Genomic DNA, 17,422 nt, shown 5'->3' with positions numbered 1-17,422 from the left:
CAAACACCTAAAACAATCTAACATGTTTTACCATTTTATTAAACACATGTTTGTAACACATAAATCAATGCGTAACAAAAAAAATATAACTTTGTAACACACTAAAACAATCAAATGTGTAATACTTATCAAATCTTATATAATCTAATGTGTAACACTAAGCAAATCTAATATTTTTGTGACAATGTAATGTGTAACACTAATAAAAATGTATATAAATAATCTAATGTGTAACACTAAGCAAATCTAATATTTTTGTAACAATGCAATGTTTAATGCTAATAAAATGCATATAAATAATCTAATGTGTAATACTAAGCAAATCTAATATTTTTGTAACAATGCAATGTGTAACATTCATAAAAATGTAAATAAATAATCTAATGTGTGACACTAAGCAAATCTAATATTTTTGTAACAATGCAATGTGTAACATTAATAAAAATGTATATAAATAATCTAATGTGTAACACTAAGCAAATCTAATATTTCTGTAACAATGCAATGTGTAACGCTAATAAAATGTATATAAATAATCTAATGTGTAACACTAAGCAAATCTAATATTTCTGTAACAATGCAATGTGTAACACTAATAAAATGTATATAAATAATCTAATGTGTAATACTAAGCAAATCTAATATTTTTGTAACAATGCAATGTGTAACGCTAATAAAATGTATATAAATAATCTAATGTGTAATACTAAGCAAATCTAATATTTTTGTAACAATGCAATGTGTAACATTCATAAAAATGTAAATAAATAATCTAATGTGTGACACTAAGCAAATCTAATATTTTTGTAACAATGCAATGTGTAACGCTAATAAAATGTATATAAATAATCTAATGTGTAATACTAAGCAAATCTAATATTTTTGTAACAATGCAATGTGTAACATTCATAAAAATGTAAATAAATAATCTAATGTGTGACACTAAGCAAATCTAATATTTTTGTAACAATGCAATGTGTAACATTCATAAAAATGTAAATAAATAATCTAATGTGTGACACTAAGCAAATCTAATATTTTTGTAACAATGCAATGTGTAACATTCATAAAAATGTAAATAAATAATCTAATGTGTGACACTAAGCAAATCTAATATTTTTGTAACAATGCAATGTGTAACGCTAATAAAATGTATATAAATAATCTAATGTGTAATACTAAGCAAATCTAATATTTTTGTAACAATGCAATGTGTAACATGAATAAAAATTATAAATAAATAATCTAATGTGTAATACTAAGCAAATCTAATATTTTTGTAACACACTAAAACAATATAATGTGTGACACTAAGAAAAACGTATATTTTGTGTGACACTAAAATAAGTTAATAGCACACTCTAAAATATCAAATGTGACTGTAACACTCTAAACATCAGGTCACATATGCATGCAAAATTTTTTCATGAGGAGATTCAATGAACACATACACACACACACACATACACACACACTCTCACAAACAAAAGCTTCAGCAATGCAGCTATTTAGAGCAGAGGGAGCAGTGCTGATGTTTTGGTGGCCTGTATCTGGAACCCCATCACTGATACAGTGCAAAACGGATTACCCTCTGTCTGTATCTTTCTCCCTCTGTTTCTCTCCCTCTCTTACACACACACACACACACACACACACACACACACACACACACGGACACACACTCAGTTCTTAGATACTGTGCACAGCCTCCATTAGCATTGCCTCATTTGAGCCAAATGTGTTGGACTGGCAAACGTTCAGTTCTGCAAACTCTCTCTCTCTTTCTCTCTCTCTCTTCTGCATCTTTTTCTCGCTCTCTCACTCCTCCCCTGCAGAACCTCCCCCTCCTTCCCACCGCCTCTCTCTCTCTCTCTCGCTCTCTCCCTCCTCCACCCTTTTGGAGCAGCTAATGGAGCGGAAGGCTTCCAGCATCTCTCTGCTAAAACATGCGTTTAATTTGATTATTTACTACCTATTGTTTTCAGACCCAAAGAGTTTACAAAGAGAGAGCTGGAGAGAGGGAGAGTGCGAGGAAGAGTGTGAGGAGAGTGTATTATGTGTGTGTGTGACAGGGGGAGCCTCTCGCACATTTGTTATTCTAATAGAGGCTCCTCAGCTGTCTGTAGAGCCATTGTGCCGCACTCCGGTCAACAGTTTAGTTTTAATCGGGCCGACAATGGCCCGCTCTCTCTTACTTACTACATTGAAAACACAGACTCTCTATCTGCTTTCTTCACTCGACAGCACAAATTTCATTAAGGGAAAACCTATAGGTACGATGGTGCGTCAGCATCTTCAGTGGCTGATGGCTCAAACAAAGCCCAGACAGCTGGTCTTTGGCCAAACTACTTATATAGAGATATGTATGGTTGCTGTGATTTCTACATTCCTTCACAGCAGTTGTTCTTCACATTGTGGGAGCATTTCAGGAGGAACAGACCAATAGAAAAGGATCTCAATTCAAGTGTTAACTTTCTAAATCATTATTCTTTTACCATTCATTTTATAATTATAAACCGATCTAATGTGCTTATAACACATTAAAAACAATCTATTTGTAACACCCTCTAAAAACAGCTGGTTCTTAAGATCTAACCTTGTGTAAGCATTTCAGGATGAATGGATCAATATCCAAACTCAAATATCTTTCCATGCATTTAAATAAACAGTTTGCTATAAAATCAAGGTTATCGTGTCAGGGGTATATTCTTTTTCCATAATGACATGATATGTCTAAATATTCACCGGTGAGCCACAACATTTTGACCTCCTGCCTAATAGTAAAAGTCCTGTCAAGCTACGGACACTTCAAAATCTTTGATAGTCTGAAGATTTCAAGAGACATCAAGTGATAAACCATTTTTGTTTGTCTGTTTTTACAGCCCAAAAATGTGGAAATCTGCCAGTTCATATATTCATGCATACAACTGGCCTGTATGGGAGGGTGGTTGCAAAGAAGCCATTACTGAAGATAAACATAAAAGCACATCTGGAGGATGCCAGAAAGCATCACCGTGTCCCAGCTAAGGCTTTTCAAAACTCTGTATGTGGCCTAACACTGCCCATTCCTCAACAAACACTGTCGTGTGTAGATGTGTTTTTCTTAGCTGGGATTAGACATCATGTTAAAATTGAAGAATGGATAATGCAGAATATTGGAAGGCCCTTCAAGACAACATGCTTTAGTCTGCTTAAAAAACGTAGAAACATCCACTTTCAACAGGGCAAGTCAAAATGACCAATGACCAAGTCAAAGTCCAGATCTCAATCCAGTCAAACATTTTGTAGTACAAAAAAAAATAAGAGAAGTGAGACATGATCTCAAAATGAGAAATGAGAAATAATTTTTAAATTATTAGAGCTCATTTCAAAGTATAAAGAAAGCAAAATGAGATCTGAGTATATCAAAAATAATCAGTTATACTGAGATAGTATCTCCACATTATGAGCTAGTATCTCAAAATAATAATGTATATGATGTAGTTTCAAATAATGAGTATCTCAAAGAAATGACAGTATCCCAAAAGTAGTAAAAGCAAAAATATATATTTATTATCTTAAAATGATGATATAGTATCAAAAAAGAGGTATAACATAATGACTTATAAGTATCTCAAAATAAAATAATTAAATAGTATCAAATAATGACCTAATATTTCGAATGAGATAGAATATCTCAAAATATTGAGATAGTATCCCAAAATAATAAGAGTATCCCAAAAGAAAACGTATTATTTATAAAATGATGATGTAGTATTAAAAAATGACTTTGTTTCTCAGAATAATGAGATAATGTCTCAAAAGAATGAGGGTATCTCAACATAATGGTACCACAAAATAATGAGAGTATCTCAAAATACAAATAATTCAATAGTATTAAATAATGAGATACAGTATCTCAAAATAATAAGATAGTCTCTCAAAATAATGAGAGTATCTTAAATTTACGACTTAGCATCTCAAAGTAATAGGCTTCCATAGCTTGTATATACTTTGTCCAACAGACGTAAAGCTGTTACTGCAGGAATAAGGTGGTTCTACCAAGGGCTAGTCTGAAGACAACCACTTTAATAACCAAGGCTTTGTGTACAACAGAGAACGTAACCCCCTATTGTGAATGACACATTCAGGGAAATGACAAAAAATAGCTTGTTTGCTCATGTATCACTGAAAACACACATGCATGCTCATACACACACACATACACACACATGTACGCAGTGGACGAACAGCCGATTTGGGTCAGTGAGTCAAACACCTGTGTGCTGTTTACGTCCACATGAGTAAGGAGATGAGTGTGAGGCTGGAGTCTGTGCAGCCTGTATTGTGAATGAGCGTGGCCTGCTGTTGGTGAATGTGAGAGGGAGATAGTGTCTGTCTGTGTGTGTGCGTATGTATGTGTGTGTGTGTAGCTCTTTTTTCCTCCAGTAAGACTCTGCCGGACTCTGAGCTGCATGTTAACTGCCTTGCCTGAGGCACCACAAGCTACTATGACCTTATGCCCACACACACACCCATACACACAGATACACAAGTACACACAAAGAGGGTTAAACACTGGTGAAATCGTATAGCTCCCCTGGACGGCGATTTGGCCAAAGAGGTCAGCTTCTAATATTCTATCTTTTAAGATTTTTTTTTCAATTTTATTTCCTGTTTAGTCACTGCCAATTCGCTCCTCTATACTCCTAAAAATAAGCAAGCTTCAGGTGCTTTTTAAAAGATGCTGTAGAAGAACCTCTTTTGGTTCCATTAAGAATGATGTTTGTGAAAGATATGTGAAGCATGTGGAAAACCTTTAAATTGGGTTAGAAGCTTTACATCAAGTGAAGACTTTAAGGTTTCTTTATGGAACCAAAAGTGGTTCTTCTATGGCATCGTTCAGAGTGTAGTGTTAAAACTGTAGGCAATGGATGGTTTGGCATCACCAAGGATAATCTGTGATCTCCTTATGACAGGGCCAGCGCTTAGACAGTTGCACCACTCGAGGGCCCCTATTAAACAAAAAGGGGGACATCTTTGTTTCCTTTGTGTTAGAACTTCCAGTGGATCCATTGACATAGATTATAACCACAGTGATAATAAACATACGGTGAGTAGTGTAACATGTAACACAAAAATATCAGTGTTGTGTAGCACCATATAACTTCTATACACCTCCTTCTAAAGAAGACGACCTGCATCTGCGGTTGAAGGCACTAAAGATAAAACATCCACCCAAACGTCCATATGTCTGCTTTTACCATTTTGTGCAGGCGAAACCAACACCATAACATTCTTACCTAGAGAAATGGCTCAATTATGAAGCTCCTGTGAAGCAGACACCCCAGGGTCTTGTGAGCCTCTTAGGTTAGCTCTTAGGCTAACGTCTTTCCTAACAGCCTCACAAGCATCCGACATGACCACTTCACTGTAGCTTCATAACCAAGTTCCCCTCCATCACATGGTAAGGTCAGACGTATGGACGTTTGGGTGGATGTTTTAAATGTAATGCTTCACACAACACTCTGATCTTCTTGTGTTGTGTTGGAAAGCTAGCTCTGCTCTAAATAGCTCTAAATATTAGTAAAAAAAAACAAAAAAACATGGTCGCCATGGATCCATTTGCTTATGTTCTGTTAGCAATGAAGACAAAATTGTCCAGACCAGAGGCAGGGCCAGACACAGCTACTTATTTGGTAGACCCATCCACTTTCTCCAAGAACAAGCATGTCTCAGACCACCTTCACTGAGTTTACAGGACCAGAAGCAAAGCTGATTTTCCCCTGGATACCCATCTCTGTTTGCTCTGTTAGTTGCTGAGAGAAAGCTTTCAGACTCTGCCCAGACAACAAAATGAAGACAGAGACCAAGACCAAGACCAGCATGTCTAACTACATTAACGTTAGCAGGCTTACATTACATTGGCCATTAGACTGGCTTCCATTCGACTTACCAAAAAAACCTTCAAAGATCTTTGAACAGAGTGCCTGTTAATACGACCAACAGCATAACACTACATGATAAAGAATAGTACGAATAACCAGCTAGCTTGCCTGACAGCTCGACTACAACTCCACTACTCCATGTAATGGGCAGAAAAGTCCTGCGGGTGGTCTCTTCCAGTCAAGGCTGTCAATCACTTAATTCCTAAGTGTAACTCCACCTTCTCAGAGTTAATAAGCAGAATAAGTTTTTAAAAACTGAGGGTTTTCTGGGGGAAAATCAAACAAATGGGCCAATGTAAGTATAGGGAAAAGACAGAAAGATGAGATAGAAAATAGGCTGTTTTGCCATTGACACAAAGGGGATGGGTGGAGCTACACTTGGACTTCTTGCCTTGTTTTCATTGGGAGGTTTAGTTGAAATACTATGTAAAACTAGCTCCGTGGTGTGGAGGCTGTACTTTAGCCCAGCTATCTCTCACAGTGAGTTATTTAGGTTTTTCAATGCTACTAAATGCTCAATGTTACAGCCATCAGGATATCTATTCAAAAAACAATAATACAGGAGTGCATTCTGTTACCACTTGTACAGAAAACTCATCAAAAACCTAATATTGAAATGACTTTAAGACGTAATTTGAATTGAGAAAAACTTGAATTGAGATTCAATCTGTTCAAATAGAGTCAGAATTTTTAGATGATGTTTCTAAGGGCAGAAGAAGAAGATGACCGAAAGCAGTTGTATCCCGCTTGCCCCTAATTATAAAGCAAAGAGCTTCTTTAGCTATAACAATGTTCAATTAAGCTGCAAGAAGTCAAATAGGCCTGGCTGTGTATGTGAGAGAGAGAAAGTGTGTGTGTACATCAGTAGGTGGTGTAAGGCTAATGACTCTTCGGTTCAAGTGTCGTTTTTATTTTAATGAGGGAATTACTACAATCAGCACTGTTCTATATCAAAACCCACAGGAGCTGGAACCTCTTAATTGGTTGGCCGTGAAAAACCGCAAACAAATTATTACGATCAAAAAACATCAGTATGAAACAAGTGACGATTTGGAAGAAACACCAGGCCGGAAAATTCTTTTTCTTATTGTTTGCATCCTGTAGCTTCTGCTACCAACTTCTATTTCCTGTGACACAGTGCTTGTACCACACCACCAGTGTGGTTTCCTCCGTGTCAGTCTTTTTTAAAAGCAACAGTGACAATAGCCTTTCAACATATCTCCTTTCTCCACTGTCCATCACGTGTCCTGAGTCAACCAAGGTAAGGGTTTCTAAAAATGTGGTCAGAGATTCAAAGTACTAAAGGTTTCTAATAAAGTGTCCAGAAAGTGGGAGTACAATGTACAATGTTTCTAATAAAGTGACCAGTGAATGGAAGCACAAGCTAGGGGTTTCTAATAAAGTGGACAGTGAATGGAAGCACAAGCTAGGGGTTTCTATTAAAGTGGCCAGTGAATGGAAGCACAAGCTAGGGGTTTCTATTAAAGTGGCCAGTGAGTAGAAGTACAAGGTAGGGTTTCCTCCAAAAATGGCCAGTGAGTGGAGATACAAGGTAGGGGTTTCTGATAAAGTGGCCAGTGAGTGGAAGTACAAGGTAGGGGTTTCTAATAAAGTGGCCAGTGAGTGGAAGCACAAGGTAGGGGTTTCTAATAAAGTGGCCAGTGAGTGGAAGCACAAGGTAGGGGTTTCTAATAAAGTGGACAGTAAGTAGAAGTACAAGGTAGGGTTTCCTCCAAAAATGGCCAGTGAGTGGAGATACAAGGTAGGGGTTTCTGATAAATTGGCCAGGAGATGTATAGTCATTTTGTTTATTCTCCTCAAATGAGATTCTCCTCAAAGTTTCAGAAAGCAGCCAATGAACAGTTAAATATGTCTTACATCTAAAGTGAAATCTAAGTAAAAGGTTATGGGGTCATTCTGGACTCCAGACATAGTTTGGAATTCCAACAGTTTTGCAGTTTTAGCGTGACCTCGCACTGACTATGTGAATTAAAGAGTGAAAGTGAAGCTGACCTTAATCCGTTTTTATCAAATCTGATACTGCAGCTCTTTTCTTGCATATCTGCATGGCAATCATTCATATTAAAGCAAATCTTTTGCTTCATTTGCCTGTGCACATGAATCAGGAATGTATGCAATGAACTGCATGCTGGTAGCTGGACTTAACATTTTGTTCCTCTGTGCACACCCTGCTAAACAAAGTACATGTCTGACCTGGTGATCCAAGTGAAACCAAACCCTATGCTGGTAAGCCAGGTGGTTAAGCTGGTTGACCTGCTTAGCTTTTGACCAGCACCTTGGTCATGCCGGTCATACTGGTCAATCACCTTGGTCATACTGGTGGCCATATGGTTTTTAAATTTGCTTATTTCTACACTCAAATATGTATTTTCAAGGGTTATTCAGTAATATCAGTGGTTACTACATAGAAATATAACAACTCAAAGAACCATTTAGACACTCAAATGATTGTTTGGCTGGTTAAAGTGATTTTTTTACATTGGTGGACAACATTTGTAAATCTATATAGAACCTAATATGGAAAATACCCTAAAAACTGCTTAGAGTGTAGACTTGTTTTTTGTTTTAAATAGAAACATGTAAAAATGATTTCATTATTATGTTGGCAGATCAATTTAATAAAGAAAATGATCAGAATTATTTCTAAAACAAGTAAAACGATCTGCATTATTTCTCAATACAAGCACAATTATCTGCATGATTTCTAATATTAGTAAGATTGTCTGCATTATTTTGTCAAACAAGCAAAATTATCAGCATTATTTCTCAATATAAGCACAATTATACGTATTATTGCTAAAAAAAACAAGATAATCCGCAATAATCTTCATTAATTTTTAATACAAGGCAAATTATCTGCATTTTTTTCTTCAAACAAGTCCAATTGTCTGCATTATTATGTGCATAATTTGTTTTAAAATAAGCTAAATTAACTGCATTCTTTTCCAATACAACCCGAATTATCTGCATTATTTCCTCCAACAAATGCAATTATCCACATCATTTCTTAAAACGATCAAAACTACCAGGATTATTACTTGAATAAAACAAATCTATCTGCATAATTTTTAATACAAGTAAAATTACCTGTGTTTTTTACAGACACAATCAATAAATAGCCCGGGAAATGGCATCTATGGCTGGGATTCCCAGAGAGCGCACCTAGAACGCTGTTTCTGGGTGGGTGGGATGTAAACGAGTTCCTAATCTGCACATCCTGGTTCTTCATCTTTCACTTGACAAGACTGATACTTTTCACTGTGCAACAGAGCATCGTTAAAACACATTTCACTGGCATTGCTCGATGCTCACTGAAAACAGCACCAGAAATGTAGCAAATGTAACAATGTAGCAATCAAAATTCTGCTTCCCGCCCTATGATCTATGGTTGCCTGACAGCCACAGCCTGGTGTTAACTAGCTACATCCACTGCATTATAATTGTCTGCAAAATTAACTTTATAAATAAATGAAAATATTTATGTATTACAGTGCACCTTAAAATACTGTGGGATTTCCAGTTCCAAGTTTTTTTTTTTAATAATTTAATAAAATCTTCTAAAACTTATTTTCATTATAGAATATTTCTTTTAATGAAATGAACATAAACATGTCATGGCAGATGGGTCAGTGGATAGAGTGCTGGGTTATTGATCACAGGGTTGTGGGTTCGATACCCATGTTTGCTAAGCTGCCACTGTTGGGCCCTTAACTTAACCCAGGGGGGCTGTAGCACGGCTGATCCTGCATTCTGATATGTGCAGGGAATACTGTACATATACTGCTATTTTCCTGCCAAACACATCTGTCATTCCAGCCTACGATAGGCATATCGTGACGTGTTTATGGCCCTGTCATGTCAGGGTTCTTGTAAAGTGTCACAGAGGGTACCTGTGTGTTTGCAACCTGTAACCTTTTATGGTCATGCCACTAAAGCTTACTTTATCCTTGAGTTCACTTGAGAGAGTGAGACAGACATAGAGAGAGAGAGAGAGGGTGAGAGAGAGAGACAAAGTGTTGAGGTAGTCGTGTGTTTTGGCAGTTGCACGCCTACGCTTAACACACACAATGTAGAGGAGGGGAGAGAGGGATGTGGTTGACCACATGCCTAACCGAGGTGACGATTCACCGTATCACACACACAGACATACACACAGCAAACTCACTATTAACAAAGCCTCTCATGCTGCTTCAAACACGCCCACGCTAGCACACACACACACACACACACACACACTCACGTGCTTTCTCCTACTTGTTTACTATTGAAACCACAAAAGTTTTAACCCCCCCGACCCACACTCATACAAACACACATATACACCGCTCTCTGCTCACTGCCATACATGTCTATATGCCTCAGCACTCGTGGTTTATCAGGAATGTACGTTAGGTCAACAACTCTTGTCTTGAGTCATCTAACCTCATCTTCCGGCTCCAGACCAAACAAGCAGTTCAAACCTCAGCCACAAACAGTTGAACTGCCGCGGGACTTCTTAGTACATTCAGCACATTTATCAGCATAGGCTCTGCAGTGCAGTAGGAGCTGTTCTTCTGTTTCAGACCTGGGAAAGGTTCTTCACACTCACTCGTCTCTTGTACTTATTTTTTACTTTTTCCTTTTTAATCCCTTCCCAGACTCCCAGACTTCTTTCTGAAGGATGCAGAAAGCCTTCCCATCCATCAACAATCAAGAGTAAATCAAACCAAGGCGGCCTGCTAAGGTACCTTCATCTTAAAGTTTAGATTCTCTGCCCACACCTTAGCCTGACTCAATGCCCAACCCGAACTTGGGCCAGGTCGGGCCAAGATTTCCCACCACTTTCCTCGGGCCCTGTCGGGTCGGGCTCAAGAAAACGCTCTGTGATGTAAGCCTTTGTTTTTTAATGCTATTTTTTTATGTTATATAAAGCTATGGCGTGATAATCACACAAATCACACTGTGATGGTAAAAAAAGTCAGCATGTCTTGGAATCCTTCAGCCTGCTAAACGTTGCCTTGATCGTATTTAATTTTGTGTCTTATGTTGTTTACCTAAATGCAGAATCAATGTGTGCAATAGAATTATTCGTTGGCAGCAATCTGAGCATTTGCACCAGCTTATAGCCTATTTAATTGGTTTTGATTAGACTACAGTTTGTTTGAGACTATTACAGGCCTTTATTATGTAAAGAATAGGTTTATTTTGCATGTAAATTATGATATTGTTTTTGGCCTATTGCCGTTTAATGATTGTGCACTGCATAGCCTTATTGCTGTGTTTTGCACTATAAATATATGCTTAATATAAACATATATTTGTTAATTTGTTGACATTCTTAAACCTTGTTAAATGATATCATTTGGAAAACATTGGATTATTGCCGATACGCAGCCCTAACGGATACCCAGTGGGCATAATCATACCACATACTCTATTCAGTGAAAGGAATAAGGTCAATAAGGTCAAACAGCTGAAGATGGGTTTGACTGTGTGGAATCCCACAGGGTTCTATGTTAGGGCCAATAAAACTGATGTTAATTATGAGAGTATCACAATTAGAAGGGTGAAGAACTTAAGGGTGGGCCTATGTACAGGGTTTAAGGAGTGAAGTACATTTAGGAGCATGTACTGAAGCACATTTAGGAACGTATTTGTACTTTTACTCAAGTATGAGACTTGCATACTTCTGCCACCTCTGTCAGAAACCACAAAAGCCACTCTACATATCGAATTAGAGACCTAACAAATTGTGAAAATTAGATTATGAGAATATGACACGTTTGATCTTCAGCGAGCTCCTAAAACTGCCAGCGCTGTTGCGTGACTGTGACTTTGTATGCCAGCGCTGTTCTCCGTTGTCTGAAGGAAGCAGCAGCTAGCGAGTGCAGACAAGGCCCCTGAGGAACTTCCTGACGTTTTGGGGCCTGTAAAAAATAATCCTGAGACTTTGTTTAGATTTTCTTTTTTGAGAAGAATGTTTGGGCCTTGTGGGCGCTTAACAAATGTGTTATCAAAGCTCGTCCAGCCAATTACTGTCCGTCCTCGCCTATTGCTTTCATATTACTACAGTCAGCAAGGAGCAACAGCCAAACTTAAAGTGGTTTGGCTCTGCTGTTGGAGAGAGAGAGAGTGATGGGGGAAGAGAGAGAGAGAGAGAGAGAGAGAGAGAGGGAGAGAGGGAGAGAGGGAGAGAGTTAGAGAGCGACGGCTTGTATTGGCAGAGAAAAACGTGTCCAGAATGATCATATCTCGGTGACAGGGAAGCTACTCAGCAGAAGCCGGCAGTGTGTAAATGATCTACCCCACACACACTCGCAAACACATAGACACAGACGCACACACACGCTCACACACACTGACCTTGCTCAGTCACGGAGGGAAGAAAGAAGGAATAACTTGAGTTACGGTGTGAAATTAAAGGCGATCTACTGCACCTCTCACTCATAAATCGCCGTGTAATTACTAGAGGCGATCGATCCCTATCTCTCCCTCTCTCTCTCTCTCTCTCTCTCTCTCTCTCTCTCTCTCGTTCTACACCCCCACCATCCGCTGTCTGTCTTCGCTCCCTTCCTCTGTCTAACCTCTTTCGCTTAACCTCTTCCTTCCCCTCTCCCTCTCCCTCTCTCTCTCTCTCTCTCTCTCTCTCTCTCTGTCTGATGGATTGCTGTGCTGTCGGGGCAGAGTTATGTGCTTGAGCCCCGCAGGCCGCTGCAGTAGAGACGGCTCTGTTAGCGGTGTCACCCTCGACCAACTCCGAAAAAACACACCACGACAACACTGCAAATCCAAGCAGTCAGCACGTAAAGCTAGGCCACTGACTCATGGCTTCATACAGAACTGAACACACTGTATATGGCAGGAACCTAGCAATGGGCATTTCCAGTGGCCGTTATGGTTCTGAATGCTTTGATATAAAAAAAAACAAAAAAAAACTTTCATATTAAACTTGTCCAGAGAAGGGCCGGTGTCAAATTTTCACCCCCCCTTAGATTAACATTTGGTAGCACTGTGTTTGACCATTCTTCTTTTACCAGCTACTCCAGGTCTCTCAGATTTGAAGGGTGCTGTTCAGAGATCTGCTCATGGTGTTCCATAGGATTTAGATCTGGACTGATTGCTGGCCACTTCACAACTCTCCAGTTGTACATTGCCTCCAGCGGTTTGTCTTAACCCATTTCTGAGGTAGGTTTGGGGTCATTGTCCTGCTGGAAGACCCTAGACTTCTGACGGTGACCCAACTCTCTGACACTTGGCCCCCCAGATTTCATAATGCCATGAGTTCAGTGACAGAAGCAGCAAAAAATCCCCAAAACATCTTTAAACCTCCACCATGTTTGGCTGTAGGGGCTGTGTTCTTTTCTTTGAAGACCTGCTTTATCAAGAAGCTCTATTTTGGACTTATCTCTTTCCCTTTGTGAGAATGTTCTGTATTGTAAATTCTTCTGATTTGTTCTGGCATCTCCAGTCTAGCTATTGTGTATATCTCTGCATTAACAGTAGGGTCCTCCTGGGTGTCCTACTATAGTGTCCCATTTCAGTCAGATTGTGATAGATAGTGTTAGGGTGACAGTGTGGTACCTTGTGCCTGCAGGTCAGCTAGAATTTGTTTGAAATTGGTTGATTGAGGTTCTTTAGCCACCATTTCAACAATCCTTCATTACAATCTTCCATTAGTTTTTCTCTTCCGTCCACGTCCAGGGAGGTTAGCTACAATGCCATGGGCTGTAAACATCTTAATGATGTTGTGCACAGTGGACACAGGAATATTAAAACCACTGGAGATGGACTTGTAGCCTTGAGATTATCCATACTTTTCCACAATATTGGTTCTCCCATCCTCAGACAATTCTTTGCTCTTGTTTCTTTTCTTTGTGCTCAGTATTGAACATACACACCATTACTGAGCCAACCTTTCTTAGTTTAAACTGTCTGAAGGTGTGATTTCTATATTGCCAGCAGATGTTACTCACCACCAATACAAATGAAAGAAACGTCACATCCAGAAATCCAGTTATTTCTCACATTTTTTTAATATGCCAAATATTTAGTCCAGTCCATTTAAGGAGTTAGGTGTGGTATGATATCAGATTGGACATTTTTTCTCTGTTTTGTGTTGTTTTGATGCAAACAAAAGAAATGAACATGTCACAAATATCTCAGCATTTGTAACTGTGTCAGTGCTCTAGGAGAGGAGCTGCATTATCAGAAAGAAGTACAGGGGTGCCAATGGCTAATGGCTAATGGCAGTATGGAAAGAGTTTCTAACATTGTAAATAGGTACAATAGCTCTTTAGAGCCCATAATAAAATCCAAGAGCATTGCACACATCAAATACACTAAGCACAGAACTCACAGTAAGCTCAGCCCGCCAGCCAGCCAACAGCAAGTCATGATAATTATTGACGTTTTATTATATCGAAATGTCTTATTGACTTCAGCTCTTTTGGATAGGATTAGTTCATGAGGGGGGCATCTGTAATACAAATTTTATACATGTCTCTGCAAGTATAAAACTTGCATCTGCAAGGCAGTGTAATGACTGCAGAAGGAGCAGGTTTCTAGTCATTTCTACAACACCAGATGTTTTAGTCCCACTGGGTAATGTGACTATAGAAAACTGAACATTGGTGATCTTGAGCATAAAAAGTAATTCCTTTAGCCAAACAATTCTACCACCCAAGCAAACCACCCAGAAAGGTTGTACAAATGGTTGTGGTTAGCTTATATTGCAACCACTGAATGCAAGCTAATACTTTGGCCTAAGAATCACAATGTGGACCTGAAAAAAGAATGATGAGCTTATTTTTATACATACAACAATCTTCGATACTAAACACACATGGGCCAAATATTCTTACGTGTTAATTGTAAAATTGTGTCCACAGACTCCTAGCTTGTGAAACGGGGAAAATCTTCATAACAGTGCCTTCACTATGTTTGACAGATGATGCAGGCAGACTCTTCTATCAGTCTAAAGGCATATTTACACCAAATTTCTCAAACTACAATCTTTACTGTAGTGGAACCTTCACACCAATTCTAATGTGCAATTGTCCTCAGTAAACAAAACTAGAAACTCCATAATTCTTTTCCTACTTTACACTTCTATAAAATCTGACTTGGTGTGAAAGGGTATTAATCTGAACTTTCTGTTCCTCAGTGTTACCACTTGTTTACATCTTGAAGATTGATGAAAGCACTTCTTTTTAGTTGTAGGCTTTCACAGTGATACGTCAACCTTCTTGCCGGAGTTCTTAACTAGATTAGATGTTGGTTGTTGTTTTTTTCCGCATTCATCCACATTAGTCATCCTCAATGTTCTTCCAGGCCTTTCGATGTTGCTGAGTTTGCCAGTGCATTCCTATGTTTTAATATTCCAAATTGTTGATTTGGCCACACCTAAAGTTTCATCTATCTCTCTAATAGGTTTGTTTGGTTTCTTAGCCTAACAATGGCTGTCTTCCCTTGCAATATCATTTGCAACTCTTTGCACCATATGTTACAAATTTCCACAAACAGCTACAAAATACAAATTCACTCCAGACCTTTTATGTGCTGAATTTTCCATTAAAAAATAACAAGGGAACAGACCACACCTGCAATGAAACTCCTTATCAGTCAATTGCTCAATTAATTCCTGAACAGTTAATGCAGTATTTTTGTTAAACCCCTTAAACTGAAGCTAAAAGTGTGCCCTTTAATCATGTCAAGCCTCATTGCTAAATTTCAGAAATTGTGTCAATGCCCAAATACTTATGGACTAGACTGTAAATGAGGCTAAAATGGAACAGAGAGAATGTGAATACCTTTCAACATAAATACAAGTATAAATATAAGTATAAGTAAAAGTAGCATTTGATACAGCAAAGAAAAGCAGAAATCTTTAACACTTTACTTTATACAGAACTATGTGAACGAATCCGGCTGAACGGAACTGCAGCAAATGAAATATGCACAGAGAACTGCAGTATTTAACACATTTAAGGCCAATGTGGAATTAAGATAGAACATCTGTCTCCATGCTTTTTTAATGCCACCCAGATCAGCCATGCGGTGAAAGCTTTGAATGGACTGTATGAAGAAGACAGTGAGGGCCTCACCCGTTAGACTTCCATTAGTCGTTTAGTTGTTGCGTTCCTCAATCTGCTCTTCGCTTCCCTTCCTTTCGCTTCTCTTCCGTGGCGAACAAATCTCACAAGCAGCAGCTGATTGATTAAAGGTAACCAATTTAAAAAATGACAAAACTCTGCCAAATAAAGCTTCAAAGTATTACTCAGCTAAATGAGTCGGGTCTGAGTGTTCGCTGTCAGGTGTGTGTGTGGGCGAGTGCGCGCTCGTACGTTTGAGATTGCAGTTGAAGGCCTGTGTGAAGAAAGGAAACTGCTAAAAACACATCACACACGTCCTCACTGATGGAAAAGAACTAGAAAAGGTGCTGTTTTGCCTTGGGCATGTGTAACACGAGTGTGTGTACGTGTCATGTGCATGTATATGTGGGGTTTGAGTGGGTGTGCGCACTCCGTAATTGCTTGTTTGCGGCTGAGAAGCACAGTGACACTTGCGAGAGCCTGAAATTGGACTGTAAACAGTGACAGACACTTAAGTAGTCTGTCAGAACTGTCTTCAGTGAAGTGCTGTCTTTTTCATGGCTGGGTTTTGCGGATGTCTGCCATGTATTTAGGACTTTGTGGGGACCAAACGTCCCCTGATTGCTGGACGACAGGAAAATAAGAGAGATTGTGGGGACCTTAGCTTAGTTAACTAAGTCCACTTAATGCAGCTTTTGTTTAAAAAAAGAGGCCAGCATTTTGCTAGGCTTTACAAGAATACAAACTTGTGTTTGGGCATATACAGTGTTGCAAAATATCAAAACAAATCGTTGATGTCGGACAAAAACTTGTACCTCAAAACTGGTAGAAAAAACAAAGTGGAGAAGAAAAAAACAACTTTCAATGGAAGTCAATGTAAAAATATTTTAATCCAAGTCATTGTTGAACATTTCCATTGGTCCATTCAGAGTCACATTATGTTAAAAAGTAAATCACAGTGAAAATACAAGAGATACAAGGTTTTTGCGAGACAGCAATATGCATATCTGCATTAAGTATGCTAATGTTTACATAAAAAATATAATTGTTTCCTTTTATGTTTTGTTTATATATATATATATATATATATATATATATGCATACATACAGTAATTTAGTAATAAATTACTTATTTGTAGTTAATTGCCGTCATTAAGTCTGGACAATAAATATAAACACTGCCCAGAAGCACAGCATTTTTTAATACATGACATTTTTTGGTGCCTAAACATTTTGCACAGTACCGTATATGTGTACACAAGCTCAGTTTGACAGTGACAACTATGCCGAAGGGGGTGTGGGGTGGCGTGCCAGAACCTACAGCATGTGGGGCTCTGAAATGTCCCTAGGCTGAATGTACAGCAGTCAGCACAAGAAGCCCACACATATTCCAGCATCAACGTC

At 38.5% G+C, this 17,422-nt stretch overlaps 1 protein-coding gene across 1 annotated transcript in view; it reads right to left on the bottom strand.

Annotated features, from left to right (window-relative positions):
* The window catches only part of ndst3 (N-deacetylase/N-sulfotransferase (heparan glucosaminyl) 3), a 126,870-nt gene extending 110,762 nt beyond the window's left edge, over nucleotides 1–16,108 (bottom strand). Inside the window, exon 1 of the mRNA XM_072669916.1 lies at nucleotides 16,031–16,108. The gene's annotated coding sequence lies outside the window, so the exon portion shown is untranslated. The remainder of the gene's footprint in view (nucleotides 1–16,030) is intronic.
* Between the last annotated feature and the right edge of the window lie 1,314 nt (nucleotides 16,109–17,422).

Source organism: Salminus brasiliensis, chromosome 24 (genome assembly GCF_030463535.1).
Source record: "Salminus brasiliensis chromosome 24, fSalBra1.hap2, whole genome shotgun sequence".
Classification (NCBI taxonomy): domain Eukaryota; kingdom Metazoa; phylum Chordata; class Actinopteri; order Characiformes; family Bryconidae; genus Salminus; species Salminus brasiliensis.
This window is presented reverse-complemented; position numbering and strand designations above follow the sequence as displayed.